Raw genomic sequence first — 22,406 nt, 5'->3', positions numbered from 1 at the left:
CGTGATTTATGAAATTATCTCTGGTCTCTACTCTCCCACTCCCTGCACTTCTCCCAACATTCAGGAGCTGGCACACAGTCCCTGCCTTTTTTTTTTCATGTTACTCATCTACTATTCCTTTAACTGCTTGCATCAAAATGTTAGCCTTTGCTTTCTGCTTATCCTCAGATGTCTGGACAAATGCTTTTTGTGTGATCTGTAGAAGCTGGGTTATTCCCTGCTCATGCCAATTTTCTGTCTTTTGTAATTTTCTCTTAATGTCTGGGGCTGAGTTGGTAACAAAACCTGTTAGTACCAATTGTTCCCCTGCTGGGGATTCTATGTCGAGACCCCCATATTGTATATATATTTGGTCCCAAAAATTGGTCTAACTGTTCGGCACATCCCTGGGGATCTTCTATCAGGGAGGTCAGTTCTTTCTTAAAGTTACACACTTCAGTACTGGTCAGGGGCACATTTACGAAACCGAGACCCTCTCTCATGGGAACTTCCCGCAGTGGTCTCATCCAATTGGTTTCTGGCTTATTAGGTCTGGGTTCCTGCTCCCTGGGAAATGAATCAAAGGGTTCTGCCCTTTCTTCCTGAAGAGTCTCACACTGTTCTGAATTAAAGTTACCTCTCTCTCCTGCCAACAGAGGTGGTAATCGAGTGCTTTGTGAGCAAGTTATCATACCACTCCTGCTCTCTTCTCTCTTCTCTAGTGGTGGGGGAGGTGGGGAAGGTGCAGAAGGGTAGGTCATAGGAGGGGAAGGAAAGATAGGAGCTGGCATAGGAGGAACATAAGGTGGAGGGAGGGAATGTAACACATCCCAACCCTGTGGTTCAGGGACAAGAGGTTCCTCCTCTCTCTTATTCCTGAATTCTTTCTCATTCAAAACCAGCTGTTCAATGGATCCCTTGAGCCAGCAGGCTGCATATTCCCTGCTCTCAACATTGTCTGGCTGGTTTTGATAGAGCCATAAGTTCAAACTTCACACATCCATTCATCCTCGGATCCGAATTTTGGCCAGTACACGGAGCTCCCTTTAACCGGGTATCCCACCCATTCATTACAACAATACCTGACCGTCGTCAGTTTGTCTTTACCGCGGGTCTTTCCTGTGCCCCACTCAGATAACATCATCCCAAGCGGGCTGTACGTAGCTATCTGGTGGTCACGTCCTGTGTCAGGACTCTCATCTCTACTGCCCGCTAGTCTGTCTTTACCGCGGGTCTTTCCTGTGCCCCACTCAGATAACATCATCCCAAGCGGGCTGTACGTAGCTATCTGGTGGTCACGTCCTGTGTCAGGACTCTCATCTCTACTGCCCGCTATTCCCATACTTAGGAACAAGTAAAATACTCTTACCGAGTTCTGGCAGTACTGCTCTAGCGCGCGTCCTTCCGCCGTTTGTTCTCAATGCCTCTTCTCGGATATCACTCGCTTCTTCCACTGACCAGCCACCCGTCGCCCGTGAGTCCAGCTGAATCAGCCGGGGTGCACCTACTCTCGTCGTCGGGGTACTCTGTCAGTGGAGGGAGTGTGATCCCGGACGAGCCCCCATTTGTTAGGAATTAAAGTACCTTTAAAGAAATTGCTCGAGACAAAAATTGAGAACAAAGAACATTTATTACTACAACAATGCAAAGTTGGGTGCTTCCCCTTACCCTGGGAATACACACACACACTGGGGCTCACCCAACTTTTATACAGTTGATTTCAGTGTAGGAATACCCTCCCCCTTACATTCTTCTGCCTCCTGCTGGAGAGGTTTGGCATTAGGCAATCCTGCCTGCCTACGTGCAATTTCAGTATACTTGGAGAACCAGGGGGGGGTATCCTGTCGGTGTCCCTTCATGTCATTGTCCTTATTCACACCTTCCTGATTCTCGGGGCTACAGTCTCTTGATATGCAGAGTTGACTCATTCTATCTAGGGTTGGCTAATTTCATATGTATAAATCTGTGTATGGTTAGCTAATTAGAAATGTATGACTTGGTACTTCTGTCCAGGGCTAGGAGACCCTTATCTGATCCAGACTACCTCAACTTCCTACATTCTATTGTACCTTACCATTCCTTATCTTAGTCCTATGGTCTTGTCACAAAGACTAGAAGATTCTTATGTTAATCGTGCTGACTCTGCTTTCCTGCATCCTAAGCCCCAAACTTATCCTGTTTGAACTGGTTTCAGCCATTTTACTGATGAACTTTAGTTTCTTCCATGTTCATAATTTTAGGTCAATTTTCCCATCTCTCACAGGTTGGACAGGTAGCGTGTTAACTGAGACACGGATGGGACAGGTAAAAGGTTGGGCAGGTAACAAGGTATCTGAGACAGGAGTGGAACACGCAATTGGTTGAGGAGGTAACTTGTTTACTGAGACATGGATGGAACAGGCAACAGGTTGACCAGGTAACATGGTAACTGAGACAGGGATGGAACAGACAATGGTTTGGACAGGTAGCATGTTAACTGAGACAGGGTTTGAACAGGTAATGTGTTGGACAGGTAACGTCGAAGCTGAGACAGGGATGGAAAAGGCCATGGGTTGGACAGGTAAAGCGGTAACTGAGAAAGTGATGGAACAGGAAATAGGTTTGACAGGAAACACTGTAATTGAGACAGGGTTTTAACAGGCAATGGATTGGTCAGGTAACGGGTTAAATGAGTCAGGGATGGAACATGCAACAGGTTGGGCAGGTAACGTGGTAACTGAAACAGGGATGGAACTGGAATCGGGTTGAGCAGGTACGCGTTAACTGAAACAGGGATGGAATATGAAATGGGTTCGGCAAGTAATAGAGTATCTGAGACAGGGATGGAACAGGCAATGGGTTGGACCGGTAATGCGGTAACTGTGACAAGGTTTGAAAAGGCAATGGTTTGGACAGGTAACGCAGAAGCTGAGACAGGGATGGAAAAGGCAATGGGTTGGACAGGTAAAGCGGTAACTGAGAAAGGGATGGAACAGGAAATGGATTTGACAGGTAACACGGTAACTGAGACAGGGTTTGAACAGGCAGTGGGTTGGAAAGGTAAAGGGTTCACTGAGACAGGGATGGAGCAGGTAACGGTTGGGTAGGTAATGCGGTAACTGAGACTGGGATGGAACAGGCAATGGGTTGGGCAGGTAATGAGGTAAATGAGAAAAGGAACAAACAAGGAACGGGTTGGCAAGTAACTCAGTAACTGAAACAGGGATGGAACCGGAGGTGGGTTGGGCAGGCAACGTGTTAACTGAAACAGGTATGGAACATGAAACGGTCTCAGCAAGTAACACGGTATCTGAGACAGGGATGGAACAAGCAACGGGTTGGACCGGTAATGTGGTAATTGTGACAGGGTTTGAAAAGGCAATGGTTTGGACAGGTAATGTAGAAGCTGAGACAGGGATGGAAAAGGCAATGGGTTGGACAGGTAATGGGATAACTGAGACAGGGATGGAACAGACAATAAATTGGATAGGTAATGCTGTAACTGAAATGGATTGAACAGGCAAAAGCTTGAACAGGTAATGGTGTAACTGAGACTGGGATGGAACAGGCAACAGGTTGGGCTGGCAACATTGTAACTGAGACAGGGATGGATCAGGCAATGAGTTGGACATGTAACAGTTTAACTGAGACAGGGATGGAACAGGCAAATGGTTGGGCAGGTAATGCGGAAGTTGAGATAGGGATGGAACAAGCGACTATTTGGACATAGAATGGGATAACAGAGAGGAATGGAACAGGCAACGGATTTAGCAGATCAAGTGGTAACTGAGACAGGGGTGAGACAGGCTACAGATTGTAAAGGAGGATTTAGACTAGCTTATGAAAGAAGGGATGGAGTTGCATCAGAAGACATAATCTCAATTCCACTATGAGGCCCAGGATGCAGTTGAATAGGAAGATATTATCTAAATTTACACTATGGTGCCCAGGGATGCATATGAATCAATAGACATTATCCAACTTCCACCATGAGGCCAAGAGATGCAGTTGTCTTTTGTTGGTCGCAGACTGTCAGGAGACCTTGAAGATAATTAAATCATTTGTTCAAAGAGATAAGATCTGAAGTAAACAACTTTTGGGTAATATAAGCCATGGTCCCACTGCTGAAGTTTGAGACTCTCCAAGAGGTGGCAACATCTCTCAGCGAGAAGAAGAACTTCAAGATTCCAAACCGACGTCCCGGTCCAGGGAGGTGGAGAAGCTGCTACCGGCGCCCAGACAACCTACTACAAGTGTGCAGTTATCTCCTCGCTTTGGCAGCTGGGACCAGTCCAGGCATTGATAAGTATAGTTGGGAAGGGCTTGCATATTGTAGTGTGAATTCAGCTTTAGATTTAGTAATAAAGACTTGTATAAACTGAACTGCTCTCGGTGTGTGTGTCTATTTTCTTTCGGTAGCTTGAACACTGTGACCAATTTAAAATGGACAAAGTGAGAGGTACAAGTTTACCCAAGACACAGATTAGGCAGGTAATGCAGTAACTGAGACAGGGATGCAACAGGCAATGGGTTGGGCCTGTAACGTGGTAACTGAGACAGGGATGGAACAGGCAACAGTTTTAACAGGTAACATGGTAACTGAGACAGGATTTGAATGAGCAACTGATTGGACAGGTAACGCGGAAATTGAGACAGGGATGGATCAGGTAACGGGTTGGGCAGGTTACGCGGTAACTGAGACCGGGATGGAACAGGAAATGGGTTGGGCCTGTAATGCGGTAACTGAGAGAGGGATGGAACAGGTAACGAGTTGGACAGGTAATGTGGTAACTGAGACCCAGATGGAACAGGCAACGGGTTGGGCAGGTAATTTGATAACTGACAAATGGATGGAACAAGCAACGGATTGGCAAATAATGCGGTAACTGAGACAGGGGTGGAACGGGAAGTAGATTGAGTAGGTAACGACGTAACTGAGATAGGGATGGAACAGGCAACAGGTTGCACAGGTAATGCGGTAACTGAGACAGGGTTGGAACAAGAATCGGGTTGGCGAGGTAACGTGGTAACTGAGAGAGGGATGGAACAGGAAAAGAGTTTGACAGGTAACGTGGTAACAGAGGAATCGAACGGGCAACAGGTTGGAAAGGTAACGCGGATATTGAGACAGTGATGGAACGGGCAATGGGTTGGGCTGCTAGCGCGGAAGCTGAGACAGGAATGCAACAGGAAATGGGTTGGGCCGGTAACACTGTAACTGAGACAGGGATGGAACAGGCTACGGGTTGGGCTGGTAACGTGGTAACTGAGACAGTGATGGAACAGGCATCAGATTGGGCAAATAATATGGTAACTGAGACAAGGATGGAGCAGGAAATGGGTTGGGCCTGTAATGCGGTAACTGAGAGAGGGATGGAACAGGTAACGAGTTGGGCAGGTTACGCGGTAACTGAGACCGGGATGGAACAGGAAACAGTTTTGATAGGTAACAAGCTAACTGACACAGGATTCGAACGGGCATTGGGTTGGACAGGTAACGCGGAAGTTGAGACAGGGATGAAGCAAGCAACAGGTTTGGCAGGTAACATGGTAACTGAAAACAGGGATGGAACAGCCAACGGATTGGGGATGTAATGCGGTAACTGAGACAGCGATGAAACAGGTAATGGATTGGGCAGGTAACACGTTAACTGAGACAGGATATGAACAGGTGATGTGTTCGACAGGTAACGTGTAAGCTGAGACAGGGATGGAAAAGGCAATGGGTTGGACAGGTAAAGGGGTAACTGAGAAGGGGATGGAACAGGAAATGGGTTTGACAGCTAACACGGTAATTGAGTCAGGGATGGAACAGCAAACGAATTTGACAGGTAACATGGTAACTGAGACAGGATTCTAACGGACAAATGGTTGGACAGGTAATGCGGAAATTATGACAGGGATGCAACGGGCAACGGGTTGGGTAGCTAATGAGTAACTGAGACAGGGATTGAATAGGCAATGTGTTGGGCAGGTAATGTGGTAACTGAGACAGGGATGGAACAGTCAATGGATTGGGCAGGTAACGTGGTAACTGAGACAGGGATGGAACAGTCAATGGGTTGGACAGGTAATGGGTTAACTCAGACAATGATGGAGCAGGCAATGGTTAGGGCTGGTAATCTGGTAACTGAGACTGGGATACAACAGGCAACGAGTTGGACAGGTAATGGTTTAACTGAGACAGGGATGGAACAGGCAAACAGTTGGGCAGGTAATGCCATAACTGAGACAGGGATTAAACAGGAAACAGGTTGGGCAGGTAATGCGGAAGTTGAGATAGGGATGGAACAGGCAAAGATTTGGACAGTTAACTGGTTAACTGAGCCAGGGATGGAACAGGGAACAGGTTGGACAGGTAATGGGTTAACTGAGGCAGGGTTCGAACAGGAAACGGGTTGGACAGGTAATGTGGAAGCTGAGACAGGAATTCAACAGGCAATGGGTTGCGCAGGTAACGGGATAACTGAGACAGGGATGCATCAGGCAATGGTTTGGGCAGGTGTAATGGAAGATTTAAACTGTGTTTTTTTACTTCTGCAGCTGCAAGGCTGAGAACCTGCTTGATTTTTAGAATCAGCAGACATAATCCAATTTACACCATGAGGCCCAGGATGCATATTTAGTAGACACACCTAAATTCCACCATGAGGCCCAGGCTGCAGTTGAATCAGACATATCTAATTTACACTATGGGGCCAAGGAATGCATATGAATCAGTAGACACCAACTTCCACATGAGGCCCAGAGATGCAGTTTTCTTTTGTTGGTCGCAGACTGTCAGAACCTTGAAGATAATTAAATCATCAAAGAGATAAGATCTGAAAACAACTTTTGGGTACTATAAGCCATGGTCCCACTGCTGAAGTTTGAGACTCTCCAAGAGGTGGCAACATCTCTCAGCAAGAAGAAGAACTTCAAGAGTCCAGCTAAACCGGCGCCCCGACAACCTACTACAAGTGTGCAGTCGTTACCTCACTTCGGCAGTTGGGACCAGTCCAAGCGTTGATAAGTATTATTGGGAAGGGCTTGCATATTGTAGTGTGAATTCAGCTTTAGATTTAGTAATAAAGACTTGTATAAACTGAACTGCTCTCGGTGTGTGTGTGTGTGTCTATTTTCTTTTGGTAACTCAAACACTGTGACCAATCTAAAACGAACAAAATGAGAGGTATATGTTTACCCAAGACACCAGGTAATGGGTGTAGAGCTCATCGAAAGAACCAAAGACTTGTTGATCCAAACCAAGGCTTTTATTAGCAAAAGACTGGAGCTCTTCACAGGTGGCCGACCAGTCCGGAATGATCCGACCTGGCTAGGGACACAACCCTTTAAGGCCCAGACAATAGGTGTGGCTTAGCTCTCAGCCAATCGCTGTAAGCACAGTCTAGATACAGTAACTATATACACTATGTACATTGGTGATAGATCTGTACTATCACATTCACCCCTTCTTGGAGAATTGACCCTGGGAAAAAAACAAAAACGAGGGAGAGAATGAAAGGAAGGGGTAGGTCAAGGACTGTAGCGGTCAGGGGGTCAAGGAGCCATTAGGGAATAGTGACCATGGTATGGTTACTTTTAAGCTGCAATTAGAAAGGGAAATGGAAAGGAAGTCGGAAGCATCTGTACTTCAGTTAAATAAAGGGAATTTTGCAGCTATGAGGGAGGAGCTATCCAAAATAAAATGGGAAGATACACTAGCTGGGAGGACAACTGGGGAAAAATGGCAGGTTTTTATGGACATTTTTCACAGGATTCAGGACAAATTTATTCCAAAGTGGAGGAAAGGCTCTAGGAGATGCAAATGGCAGCCCTGGCTAACTAAGGACATCAAGTGCATTATCAAGTCCAAAGGGAGTAATTATAAGATAGCGAAGCGGAGTGGGAAATTAGAGGATTGGGAAACCTTCAAAGAACATCAGAGGGTAACTAAGAAAGCCATAAGAATTGGGAAAATGAAGTACGAGAGGAAATTAGCAGATAATATTGCGGAGGATAGCAAAAGCTTTTTTAAGTATGTGAAGAGGAAGAAATTGGTTTGGTCTAAAATTGGCCCTTTGAAAATGGGCAAGGGTGAAATTATTACCGGAAACAAGGAGATGGCAGAGGAATTTAACAAATACTTTGCAACTGTCTTCACCAAGGAGGATATAGGTTATAGTCAGTTAGGGGGTAGTGGTCAAGAGGTGGGGAAGATATTGGAGTCCATCATAAAAGGAGAAATAGCAGAACACTTAGTCAGTAATAATAGTATAAGGGCTAGTCAGCATGGATTCCTTAAGGGTAAGTCATGCTTGACTAACCTTCTGGAATTTTTTGAGGATGTGACAAAGAGGGTGGACTCGGGAGAGCCAGTGGATGTGGTGTATTTGGACTTCCAGAAGGCCTTTGATAAGGTACCGCACGGGAGTCTAGTGGGCAAGATCAGGGAGCATAGTATTGGAGGTAAGGTGCTGACATGGATAGGAAATTGGTTAAGAGATAGGAAACAAAGGGTTGGAGTAAATGGGTCTTTTTCAGAATGGCAGGATGTGACGAGTGGAGTGCCTCAGGGATCGGTGTTGGGTCCTCAGTTGTTTGTAATTTATGTTAATGATTTGGATGAGGGGATTATAAATAACATGAGCAAATTTGCAGATGACACTAAACTGGGTGGCGGTGTGGGGTGTGAGGAGGATGTAAGGAAAATGCAGAGGGACTTGGACAGGCTGGAGGAGTGGGTGGCTAAATGGAAGATGAATTTCAATGTGAACAAATGTGAGGTTATTCATTTTGGGGGAAGTAATAGGAAAGCTGAGTATTATTTAAATGGAGAAAAGCTAGGGAGTGGGGAAGTGCAAATGGATCTGGGTGTACTTGTTCACTGGTCACTGAAGGCTAGCATGCAGGTTCAGAAAGCTGTGAAGAAGGCAAATGGAATGTTGGCTTTCATAAAGAGGGGATTGGAGTATAGGAACAGAGACGCCCTTCTGCAGTTATACAGGGCCCTGGTGAGACCCCACCTGGAGTATTGCGTCCAGTTCTGGTCTCCAAACTTGAGGAAGGACATACTAGCTATAGAGGGTGTGCAGCGCAGATTTACAAGGTTAGTTCCAGGGATGGCAGGGTTGTCATATGCAGCAAGGCTAGAAAAACTGGACTTGTATCCATTGGAGTTTAGAAGGATGAGGGGGGACATGATTGAGGTATACAAAATCATCAGGGGGATAGACAAGGTGAAGTCTGATTACTTGTTCCCAATGATGGGGGAGACGAGGACTAGAGGGCATAGTTTAAGAATACAGGGTAGGCCCTTTAGGACGGAGATGAGAAAGCATTTTTTTACCCAGAGAAGTGTGAATCTGTGGAATGCTCTGCCACAGAGGATGGTAGAGGCGGATTCGCTGACTATGTTCAAAAGAGAGTTAGGTAAGACTCTTGTGGGTAACGGAGTTAAGGGTTATGGGGATAAGGCTGGAAAGGGGTACTGATGGTAATGATCAGCCATGATCTAAAATGGCGGTGCTGGCCCGACGGGCCAAATGGCCTACTCCAGCTCCTATTGTCTATTGTCTATTGTCTATTGACCATCCAGCGTGACCGCCGTGGTGCCGGGATTGGGGTCGCTGGAGTGGTGTCGCCAGCGGGCTCGTCGGGTGCGACTGCTCCGTCGCTCAATTCCCCAGTCGTGTTGTTGGCAGGGTGGCCCGGGTCATTGGGGTGCTGTTGGTCCTTCTATTGCGGCACGGGGCCTGGAGAATAAGGAGTTGGGGAAGGTTGGGTTGGGGGGTTTGCTGGGTCTACCGCGTCCTGAGCTAGGTCCTGCACTGAAACAATGTCCTCCCGCCCGTCTGGGAACTCAAAGTAGGCGTAATGTGGGTTCGCGTGGAGTAGAGTCACTCGGTCGACCAAGGGGTCGTTCTTTGAGTGTCGGACGTGGCGTCACAAAAGGACGGGGCCAGGGACAGTGAGCCATGCCGGTACAGTGGTTCCTGATTCGGATTTCCTCGGGAAAAGGAACACCCTTTCGTGGGGGGTGGCATTTGTTGCAGTACATAGGAGGGAGCGGATGGAGTATAAGGCACTAGTGAGAACCTCCTGCCAGTGAGAGGTGGGGAGACCTTTAGACCGGAGAGCCAGTGTAACCGCTCTCCATATGGTGGCATTCTCCCTCTCGACCTGGCCGTTACCGCGTGGGTTATAGCTCGTGGTCCTGCTTGAAGCAATACCACACTCCAGAAGGTACTGTCACAGCTCTGCACTCATGAATGAGGACCCCCTATCACTGTGGATGGAATTGGGGTACCCGAAGATGGTGAAAATACTGTAAAGGGCCTGTATCACTGAGGTGGCAGTGGTGTCTGGGCAGGCCACAGCGAATGGGAAGTGGGAGTACTCGTCGATGGCTGTAAGGATGTAGGTATTACGGTTGGTCGACGGTAGGGGCCCCTTAAAGTCTATGCTAAGACGCTCGAAGGGGCGGGTGGCTTTGATAACGTGGGAGTTATCCGGACGGAAGAAGTGGGGCTTGCATTCAGCGCACACCGAACAGGCTCGGGTCATGGAGCGGATCTCCTCGACTGTGTAGGGTAAGTTGCGCGCCTTGACAAAGTGAGCAAACCTAGTGACCCCTGGATGACAGAGCGCCTCATGGAGTTTCCGTAGTCTGTCCATCTGTATGTTGGCGCACGTCCCCCTGGAGAGCGCGTCAGGCGGGTCGTTGAGCTTACCAGGCCGGTACAGGATGTCATAGTTAAAGGTGGAGAGTTCGATTCTCCATCTGGCGATTTTGTCGTTTTTTATCTTACCACGCTGGGTGTTGCTGAACATGAAGGAGACCGCGCGTTGATCAGTCAACAGTGTAAAGCGCCTCCCAGCGAGGTAATGTCTCCAACGACGCACCGCTTCAACTATGGCCTGGGCCTCCTTCTCGATCGAGGAGTGTCTACTCTCCGGACCCTGGAGGGTTCTGGAGAAGGCGGCTACAGGCCGACCGGCCTGGTTCAAGGTGGCTGCCAGGGTGAAGTCGGATGCATCGCTCTCGACTTGAAATGGGACAGACTCATCGATTGCGTGCAGCGTCGCAGCAGCGATGTCGGATTTGATTCGATCGAAAGCCGCTGTGGCTTCGGTCGAGAGGGGAAAAGAGGTGGTCTTTTTTTTATATAATTTTTTATTTTTCACACCATAAATCACATTAACCATGATACACATTTTTTCCTTTTCACACATATACAATGTCATTTTCTCCCCCCCCCTCCCCTCCCACCCTCCCCACATCCCCCCTCCCGTCCATTTAAGGTATAAAATCTAGGATACATTAAACCAGTCAGACAATGTTGTCATTCAATAAAAATACACCAGAAATTCCACTGAGTCCATTCTTTTCATTTCCTTTTCCTTCCGTTAACTTAGGTAGTGATTGTCCCCGGTAGGTTTTCGCTATTGTGTTTAATATAAGGCTCCCATATTTGTTCGAATATTTCAATATTATTTCTTAAACTATGTGTTATTTTTTCTAATAGAATACATTTATTCATTTCTATATACCATTGTTGTATTTTCAAATTATCTTCCAATTTCCAGGTTGACATAATACATTTTTTTGCTACGGCTAGAGCTATCTTAACAAATCTTTTTTGTGCATCCTCCAAATCAATTCCAAATTCTTTGTTTTTTATGTTACTTAGGAGAAAGATCTCTAGATTCTTTGGTATATTGTTTTCTGTTATTTTATTTAATATCTGATTGAGATCTTCCCAAAATTTTTCTACTTTTTCACATGTCCAGATTGCATGAATTGTTGTTCCCATTTCTTTTTTACATCGAAAACATCTATCAGATACTGTTGGGTCCCATTTATTTAACTTTTGAGGTGTAATGTATAGCCTGTGTATCAGTTATATTGTATCATACGTAACCTCGTATTTATTGTATTTCTCATCGTTCCAGAGCATAACTACTCCCATGTTTCCTTTTTTATCTTTATATTTAAATCCTGTCCCCATTTTTGTTTAGTTTTACCATTTGTTTCCTCATTCTCCTTTTCTTGCAGTTTAATATACATATTTGTTATAAATCTTTTGATTATCATTGTATCTGTAATCACATATTCAAAGTTACTTCCTTCTGGCAAACTCAAACTGCTTCCTAATTTATCCTTCAAGTAGGATCTCAATTGGTAATATGCCAGTGCTGTATCTTGAGTTATATTGTATTTATCTTTCATTTGTTCAAAGGATAATAATCTATTTCCTGAAAAACAATTTTCTATCCAAAGAAGAAGAAGAAGAAAAAAACTCCATGCTACTTAAAAGGCAGGAATTTAGAGAGTTTATTGAACGCCAAATTAAAATGTATTTTGAAATAAATAGAAAGCCTCTACTTCCTCAGGAGTTTGCGAAGGAGCTAGTGGAGTTGTTCAAGTGAAAGCTGTAAACGGTTATATGGTTATATGGTTATTCTTTTAATCCCTTTTTTCTCCCATTCTCTCAAGGAAAGGTTATCTATTGTAAAAGGGAGTAACTTGTTTTGCGTCAATATTAGTTTTGGTAATTGATAATTTGTTTTATTTCTTTCTACATGAACCTTCTTCCAAATATTGAGTAGATGATGTAATTCTGGAGAACTTCTATGTTGTACCAATTTTTCATCCCATTTATATAATATGTGTTCAGGTGTCTTTTCCCCTGTTTTATCTAATTCTAATCTAGTCCAATCTGGCTTTTCCCTTGTTTGATAAAAATCTGATAGGTATCTTAATTGTGCGGCTCCATAATAATTTTTAAAGTTTGGCAGTTGTAAGCCTCCTTGTTTATACCATTCTGTTAATTTATCTAGTGCTATCCTCGGTTTCCCCCCTTTCCATAAAGATTTCCTTATTATTTTCTTTAACTCCTTGAAGAATTTCTCTGTCAGTTGTATTGGCAATGCCTGAAATAGGTATAATATCCTTGGAAAAATGTTCATTTTAATACAGTTTATCCTTCCTATTAGTGTTAATGGTAAATCTTTCCAATGCTCTAAATCATCCTGTAATTTTTTCATTAGTGAATAATAATTGAGTTTATATAGTTGGCCGAGATTTTTGTTTATTTGTACACCTAGGTATCTTATTGCTTGCATTTGCCATCTAAATGGTGATTCTTTCTTAAATTTTGAGAAATATGCATCATTCATAGGCATTGCTTCACTTTTATTTACGTTGATCTTGTAACCTGACACTTCTCCATATTCCTTCAATTTCTTTTATAATTCTTTTATTGATAGTTCTGGTTCTGTTAAGTATACTATAACATCATCCGCAAATAATCTGATTTTATATTCCTTGTCTTTTATTTTTATCCCTTTTATATTATTTTCTGTTCTTATCAATTCTGCTAGTGGTTCTATAGCTAACGCAAACAATAAAGGTGATAGTGGGCATCCCTGTCGTGTTGACCTGCTTAAGTTAAATTGCTTTGATACATGTCCATTTACTGTCACTTTCGCTAATGGTCCCTTATATAATGCTTTAATCCAATTAATATACTTCTCCGGTAAACTAAATTTTTGCAATACTTTGAACAAATAATTCCATTCTACTCTGTCAAAGGCCTTCTCTGCGTCTAAAGCAACTGCTACTCTTGGTGCTTTATTCCCTTCTACTGCATGAATTAAGTTAATAAATTTACAAATATTGTCTGTTGTGCGTCTTTTTTTGATAAATCCAGTTTGGTCTAGATTTACCATTTTCGGTACATACTCTGTTAATCTGTTTGCTAATAATTTAGCTATTATCTTATAATCTGTGTTAAGTAAAGATATTGGTCTATATGATGCTGGTGTGAGTGGATCTTTCCCTTGCTTTAGTATTACTGTAATTATTGCTGTTTTACATGAATCTGGTAAGCTTTGCGTTTTATCAATCTGGTTGATTACTTCCAGGAGGGGCAGAATTAATAAGTCTTTAAATGTTTTATAGAATTCTATTGGGAATCCATCCTCTCCTGGTGTCTTATTATTTGGTAATTTTTTTATTATCTCTTGTATTTCTACTATTCCAAATGGCTCTGTTAATTTATTTTGTTCCTCTATTTGTAGTTTTGGTAGTTCAATTTTAGTTAGAAATTCATCTATTTTCCCTTCTTTCCCTTCGTTTTCAGTTCGGTATAATTGTTCATAGAATTCTCTAAAGTTTTCCTTAATTTCTTTTGGATTATATATAATTTGTTTGTCTTTTTTCCTTGATGCCAATACCATTTTCTTAGCTTGTTCTGTCTTAAGCTGCCATGCTAGGATTTTGTGCATTTTTTCACCTAGTTCATAATATTTCTGTTTTGTCTTCATTATATTTTTCTCCACCTTATATGTTTGTAGTGTTTCATATTTTATTTTTTTATCCACCAATTCTCTTCTTTTAGTGATATCTTCTTTCATTACTAATTCTTTTTCTATATTTACTATTTCCCTTTCCAACTGCTCTGTTTCCTGATTATAGTCCTTCTTCATCTTGTTTACATAACTTATTATTTGCCCTCTAATGAATGCTTTCATTGCATCCCATAGTATAAACTTATCTTCCACTGATTGCGTATTTATTTCAAAATACATTTTTATTTGTTTTTCAATAAATTCTCTAAAATCCTGCCTTTTAAGTAAGATGGGGTTTAATCTCCATCTATACATTCTTGGAGGGATGTCCTCTAACTTTACTGTCAATATTAAGGGTGAATGGTCCGATAGTATTCTTGCTTTATATTCTGTTTTTTTTACTCTATCTTGCATACGAGCTGATAACAAAAATAGGTCTATTCTTGAGTATGTTTTATGTCTCGCCGAGTAATATGAATATTCCTTTTCCTTTGGGTGTTGTTTCCTCCATATATCCAAAAGTTGCATTTCTTCCATCGATTTAATTATAAATTTGGTTACTTTGTTCTTTCTGTTAATTTTTTTCCCAGTTTTGTCCATATTTGAATCCAAATTCAGGTTGAAATCCCTTCCTATTAATATCTTCCCTTGCGTATCTGCTATCTTCAAAAAGATATCTTGCATAAACTTTTGATCTTCTTCGTTAGGTGAATATACATTGAGTAGATTCCAAAACTCCGAATATATCTGACATTTTATCATTACATATCTCCCTGCTGGATCTATTATTTCCTCTTCTATTTTAAATGGCACATTTTTACTAATTAATATAGCTACTCCTCTTGCTTTTGAATTATACGATGCTGCTGTTATGTGTCCTACCCAATCTCTCTTTAATTTCTTATGCTCCAATTCAGTTAAATGTGTTTCTTGCACAAATGCTATATCAATTTTTTCTTTTTTCAGTAAATTTAGCAGTTTCTTCCTTTTAATTTGGTTATGTATTCCATTAATATTTAAAGTCATATAGTTCAACGTAGCCATTTTATACTTTGTTTATCTTCCCTTTCCGTTTCTCCATCATTACCTTTCCTTCTTATCCATTTCTGTTTTCTTGTTTTGAATACTTTATAAGACAACATTCCTAAAACATCAAACATTTTCCTTATTCTCCTATTTAAAACTTCTTTAGCCCCAATCCCCCCTTCCCCTTCTGAGTTGTCCTTTATCCCTTGTCAGACAACCACATCTCCCCTCTCCATTTGGATTTGCGAATTCACTCGCAAGCGTCAGCTGATTTTGCAGTGACCATAACACACCCCCCCACCCAGCCCCCCCCAGAAAAGATTTCACTTTTCATATGTGACAAAGGTCACTCTTTTAATTCCCTCCTTATTCCCTCTATTCCTTTTCCTTCCCTTATTAATTCTTGTCTATACTATCTATATTTTCCTCTAAATATGGATACATTCATGTATGCACATTATACATATACACACATATACCTCTTTACCCACATACATATAAATCGTGGTCATTTTTACTCTTATTACATGTCTTCATCTCTCTGTTTGTTTTGTAGTTGTTCTGCAAATTTCCTTGCTTCCTCTGGATCCAAGAATAGTTTTTTTCCATAAGATCGTTTTCGATGTTTTGAACTCCTTCCTCTTCTTCAGGAGTTCAAAACTTATGTCTTTTTAGTTCGCAGTCTTTTGTACTCTCGTTACATGTCTTCATCTCTCAGTCTATTTTGTAATTGTTCTGCAAATTTTCGTGCTTCCTCTGGATCCGAGAATAGTCTGTTTTGTTGTCCTGGAATAAATATTTTCAATACCGCTGGATGCTTTAGTATAAATTTATACCCTTTCTTCCATAAAATCACCTTTGCTGTATTGAACTCCTTTCTCTTCTTCAGGAGTTCAAAACTTATATCTGGATAAATGAAGATTTTTTGCCCTTTGTACTCCAGTGGCTTATTGTCCTCTCTTACTTTTTCCATTGTTTTCTCCAGTACCTTTTCTCTTGTAGTATATCTTAGGAATTTTACTAAAACAGATCTTGGCTTTTGTTGTGATTGTGGTTTAAAGGCCAATGCTCTATGTGCCCTTTCTATTTCCATTTCTTGCTGTAGTTCTGGACATCCTAGGATCCTAGGGATCCAATCTTTTATAAACTCTCTCATATTCTTGCCTTCTTCATCTTCCTTAAGGCCCACTATCTTTATGTTATTTCTTCTGTTATAATTTTCCATTATATCTATTTTCTGAGCTAACAGCTCTTGTGTCTCTTTAACTTTTTTATTAGATTCCTCTAATTTCTTTTTTAAGTCCTCTACCTCCATTTCTACTGCTGCTTCTCGTTCTTGCACCTTGTCCATTCTTTTTCCAATTTCTGATAAGGTCATATCTATTTTATTCATTTTCTCTTCTGTATTGTTTATTCTTCTTCTTAAATCATTAAATTCTTATGCTTGCCATTCTTTAAATGACTCCATGTATTCTTTAATAAGAGAAAGTATATCCTTTATCTTGCCTTTCCCTTCTTCTTCTATTTCACTGTATTCTTCCTCTTCCTCTTCTTCTTCCTCTGGGTTGGCCATCTGTTGTTTCTTTGTTGCCCTTTTCTTCTCTTCTTTCTTGTTTTCGTTGTCTTCTATGTTCTCCTCTTGCTGCAGGTGTTCTGCAGCTGTCATTGCCGGCTGTGGAGATCGACTCCCCAGCTGGTCACCCCTCCCATTGGTGTGTTTTTTTTAATGCGCATCGTGCATGCGCGACTCCTCGCGCATGTGCGGTTGCGCACTTTTACTCGGCTCAGCGAGCCATTTTTGTAGTCCACTTTCTACCGACCTGAGGGAGCGGGTTTCTCTCCCCACCGCGGGCCTCTTCGAACAGGTAAGGCCTTTTCCTTCATCTTCCGTTGTCTTCTCTTCCTCTCTTCTTACCGTTGGTTTCGACTTTTCTTTTTTCGTCGCCATCTTCTTTCCACCTTTATATTCACTTTACTTTGATTTTTATTTTTGTGCCTTTGTGTTTTGCTTTGTTTTTTCTGACTTTTCTGGAGAGGGCTGGAGTTCACCGTCCGGCCACTACTCCATCACGTGACTCCTCCTCAAAAGAGGTGGTCTTGATAAGAGGACGCGCCTTGTCGGTGTAGTGTGGAACCCATTGGGCGTAATACGAGAAAAGGCCCAGGCAACGTTTGAGAGCTTTCTGGGTATGTGGGGGGGGGGGGGGGTAAGTCCATTAGGGGACGTATGCGGTCAGGATCTGGCATGACTATCCCGTTCTCCACCACACAACCTAGAATAGCGAGTCGTGTGGTCCGGAAGACACACTTGTCCAAATTGTAAGTCAGGTTCAGCCGACGGGCAGTTTGAAGAAATTTGTCTAGGTTGGCGTCGTGGTCCTGCACGTCGTGGCCGCAGATGGTGATATTGTCCAGATACGGAAGGTAGTGATTAGCCCGTTCTGGTCCACCATCCTGTCCCATTTCCCGCTGGAAGACCGTGACACCATTCGTGACCCCGAATGGTACCCTGAGAAATTGATATAGCCGCCCATTCGCTTCAAAGGCCGTGAATGGTCGGTCCTCACAGCGGATCGGGAGCTGGTGGTAGGCCGAACGTAGGTCAATAGTGGAGAAAATGCGGTATTGGGCGATCTGGTTCACCACATCCGTGATGCGTGGCAGGGGGTACGCATCCAGGAGCGTGAAGCGGTTAATGGTCTGGCTATAGTCGACCACCATCCGTAGTTTTCCCCATTCTTGACAACCACCACCTGGGCTCTCCAGGGGCTTGAACTGGGTTCGATGATGCCCTCATCCAGCAATCTACGCACCTCACTCCTAATGAATTGCCTGTTTTGGTGGCCACAGGCTTCCAGCCAGGCGTGAGGTTTGCGAAGAGTGCTGGCGGGGCAATCCGGAGTGTGGAAAGGCCGCAGGATTGGCCCCGGGGCATGGGGGCGGGTTGCTCGGGTGCTTCGGGGGTGGGCGATGGCAGACCGAGAGGGGGGCGTGGGGTCCCCAAAGTGTAGGGACACCGTTTGGAACTGACACTGGAAGTCTAATCCCAGCAACACTGGGGCGCACAATTGGGGAAGGACGAATAATTTGAAGTGGGTGACCGTCACACCCTGTACTTCCAGCGTGGCGATGCAATACCCCCTTTATCCAGTCGAGTGCGACCTCGTCGCTAATGAGATCCTCTGGGTAGTGGGATAATGTCAAGTCCCCAACAGAGAGCAGATCTGCTGGATAAAACTGTCAGTTGACCCAGAGTCAAATAAGCAATTGGTGTAGTGTCCATGCACTTTAATCAGTTCCATTGCTCTGGTGAGGGGATGAGAGCATTGCTGGTTTAATGTTATTGAAGCGGTTGACAGGGGAGTTTTGCGCGATGACGTCACGCAACGGGATGACGTCACAACACGGGATGACGTAGTCAACGCTCGAGGAGCGTTGGAGAACCTCCCGGGAGTGCTGTTGCGGCGGCGTTGGCGGGTGAATGGTAAGTAGTGGGGTTTGTAGTTGCTCGCGATTGCAGTGGGTAGGTCGTTGGTCGCGGCGGTCGGGCCCTGGCGGTCATCAGCGATGGACGCTAGGGTGTCTGTGGCGGCGGCAGCAGCGGTGGCAGCAGCGAGTGTTCCGCACGGGGGCGAGAGGCGGGCCAACACCATGGTTGCGAGGGTGGGCTGCCCCTTCCGGGTTCGGCGTCTCCGTGACGTCAGGCGTTGCCGTGCAGGGGAGCCCTCGCTCTCATTGGACGAGAGCTCTGGGAAGAAGAGTTTGAATGGGATAGTGGCGATTGGGCTTCAAACGAGGCATTGTGTTTGCTGGCGGCCATTTTAGACCTACAGACTGCAGCAAAGTGGCCGTTTCTAAGGCACTTCTGGCACTTGGCTTTTCTTGCTGGGCACTGGGACATGCTGTGCTTGTCCCTCCCGCAGAAATAACATTTCGGGTTCGCACGGGGCAGTGTAGCAGCAGCCAACAGGCCGTCAGTATCTCGGGGGGTGGTAGGGTAGAAGGCCACTCTACTCACATCAGAACGAGGGGACCAGTCCCTAGAGAGCTCGGTGGACTTTAAGGCTGCATTCTCCATTGTGATTGCAATCCGGGCCACGTCCTCTAGTTTTTCTACCCCTTGTTCGAGCAAGCGCAGCCTCACTTCATTCGATCTGAGCCCGGCCACATAGCATCCCGACGAGATCATTTGTGATCTCGGCAGCAGTTTTGTCCACACAGTTACAGTCCTTGCCCAATGCCTTGAATACTTGTAAATATACCCTGCTGGACTCGCCGGGCTGTTGCTTCCTCAACGCAAGCACGAGCCGGGCATGAACTCTGTTCACCGGTTGATCATACAGTCCTTTCAGTACCTTTATGGCTGCGATGTAAGTGGTCTCATCCTGGATGTTCTCGTAGACTCTCAAGGACACCATAGACAGCAATGCTGTTAGACGCTGGTTATCCTCCTCTACCTGAATGAATCTCAGGAAGTTTTCAAAGTTCAGCAGCCAGAAGTTAAAGGCTTTGAAGGCTGTAGCTGACTGTGGGTCGATATCAAGTTTTTCTGGCCGAGTTAAACGCTCCATCCCTTTCAAAAAAAATTCTTTTGCTAATAAAATTGTAGAGCTCGTCGAAAGAACCAAAGACTTGTTGATCCAAACCAAGGATTTTATTAGCAAAAGACCGGAGCTCTTCACAGGTGGCCGACCAGTCCGGAATGATCCGACCTGGCTAGGGACACAACCCTTTAAGGCCCAGACAATAGGTGTGGCTTAGCTCTCAGCCAATCGCTGTAAGCACAGTCTAGATACAGTAACTATATACACTATGTACATTGGTGATAGATCTGTACTATCACAATGGGGTTACTGAGACAGGGATGGATCAGGGAATGGCTTGGATGGTCTGTTCCCCAAGCTGTGACAACTGAATGCTGATGCCTGTAAAGGCCTGAAAATTGGATAGCAGGGACCTCTCATCGATGGCTAAATTGTGAGGAGCAGGTTGAGCCAGCAGGATGTAACCCAAAGTTGCCGAGACGTCACAATCCCTCCCCCCCCCTCCCATCCCAGCGGAGTACAGGAGAACAAGCCGTACCCGGCCCATTGCCAGTGGCAATGGAAAAGAAGATCCAGGGGTGGAAAAGTGGCCAAAATCTGGAGGAAGGCAATGTGGGGTGTCTGGGGAGTGTGTTGACTCTGCAACGTCTTCGTGCTGCTCAGAAGTTGGAAAGGATGAGCTGGGGGTCGGATTCAACTGATGAGACACCAACAAGCAGAGAAAGATCTCTCCAGAGCTGCTGAAAAGTGGTTCTGGATGTGAGAAAGGATTCTGCCTCGAGTCATATATCTTTTACTTATTGCTCAGACCGTGCTCATGTGGTTGAGACGAGGTCACCTCTCTCCAGACCCACGGAGCAGATTTACATACAAGTTCAAATTGTTAAATACATGTGGACCAGAGGTTCTCAACCCTTCCCACTCACATCCCATTTTAAATCATCCCTCTACCATCGGTGCCCTGGGAATAGTAAGGGGTTGCTTAAGGTGAGGTGTGAGTGAGAAGAAAAAGTTTGAAAAATCATCCCTCATGGACTCATTATGTGCACCGTTTCAGAGCTCCAAAAGGAAATGGGCCAACGACCATTTTTCGTAAGCAAAATATATCAGTAACAATTGGGTCGAGAGCAGTGGTTCTCACCCTTCCCACCCACATCCCACCGTAAGCAACCCCTTAGTGATCACAGAACCCCATGGCAGAGGGATGACTTAAAGTGGGGTGTGAGTGGGCAAGAGAAAGGCTTGAGAACCACTGCTCAAGTGATTTTCTCTTTTTCGCAGTCAGTTTGTTTACATTTCTTTATCTGTTTAATGATTTTGTTTTTGCACTCGCAATAAGTGGAACTCCACCGTGCCCAAGGGAAGAAGAGATTAGGCATTCTCTGACAATGAGTTTGTAAAGTCTGAAAATTCAAAGTGATACAATCCCCGAGCAGGCCGGACTTTTGCTGGATTGGCAGTGAATTACGGCACTGCACTGCCTGAGATTGTCTGATCTCGGTAGCTGGGCCGGTAATTGGAGGAGAGACCACCCAAGAAGGCCAGGTGCTCCCACGTGGAGTGCTGGACACAGTGGCACTTTGTCCACCGCAAGAGTTTCACGCACGTCACGTTGAAAAGGTGGTGCGGGAAGCCAGTTCCACCCACTCCTCCAGTGGGCGAAATCAGCACTGCGACTCATGGAATTGGGGGGTGGAGGGGTGAACCCTACGGCAGACCGGGTGGGCTGGCTCCTTGGGGGTCAGTTCTCCCTTGATGGAGTCTCCCCCACCTCTCTCGGCCCACGGAGGGGAGAGGGCGTGCGTTCTACCCCTCCCCCACTCCTGTGGCCACTGAGCCCCTCTCGGAGCTGGGGCGTGGAACTTTAATATAAAAGAAGCTGGTATCACAGGTGGACTGGGTTGTAGAGAGAGGTTTTGGCACATTGGCCTTCATCAATCATTGAGTACAGGAGCTGGGATGTTACACTGAACTACAGGAAAGATCTCAATAAGATTGAAAGAGGGAAGAGATTTACTCGGATGTTGCCCGGACTTCAGGGACTGAGTTACAGGTTAAACAGGTTGGGACTTTATTCCCGGGAGCGTTGAAGAATGAGGGGAGATTTGATCGAGTGTTTGTGACAGCCAGAGTCAATGTAGGTCGGCTTTTCCCACGGAGTCAATGTAGGTCGGCTTTTCCCACTGAGGGTGGGTGAGGTACAAACCAGAGGATGTGAAAGGGGAAAGGTTAGAGAGAACTTCTCCACACAGAGAGCAGTGGGTGTGGGGAACAAGCTGAGGTGGTGAATGCGGGGTCAATTTTAACATTTAAGAAGAATTTGGACAGGTCCATGGACGAGAGAGGTATGGACTGGGTGCAGGTTAGTGGGACAAGGCAAAAACTGGTTCGGCCCAAGGATGCGTGCTCAGCCCACTGCTCTACTCGTTCTACACTCATGACTATGTGGCCGTACACAATTCCAATGCCATCTACAAGTTTGCCGATGACCCCACAGTTGTTGGCAGGATCACAGACAGCGACGAGGAGGCGTACTGGAGGGGA

The sequence above is a fragment of the Narcine bancroftii genome, chromosome 8 (assembly GCF_036971445.1).
Source record: "Narcine bancroftii isolate sNarBan1 chromosome 8, sNarBan1.hap1, whole genome shotgun sequence".
In the NCBI taxonomy this organism is placed as follows: Eukaryota; Metazoa; Chordata; class Chondrichthyes; order Torpediniformes; family Narcinidae; genus Narcine; species Narcine bancroftii.
The sequence above is the reverse complement of the archived record's forward strand: the minus strand, read 5'-3'. Positions refer to the sequence as shown.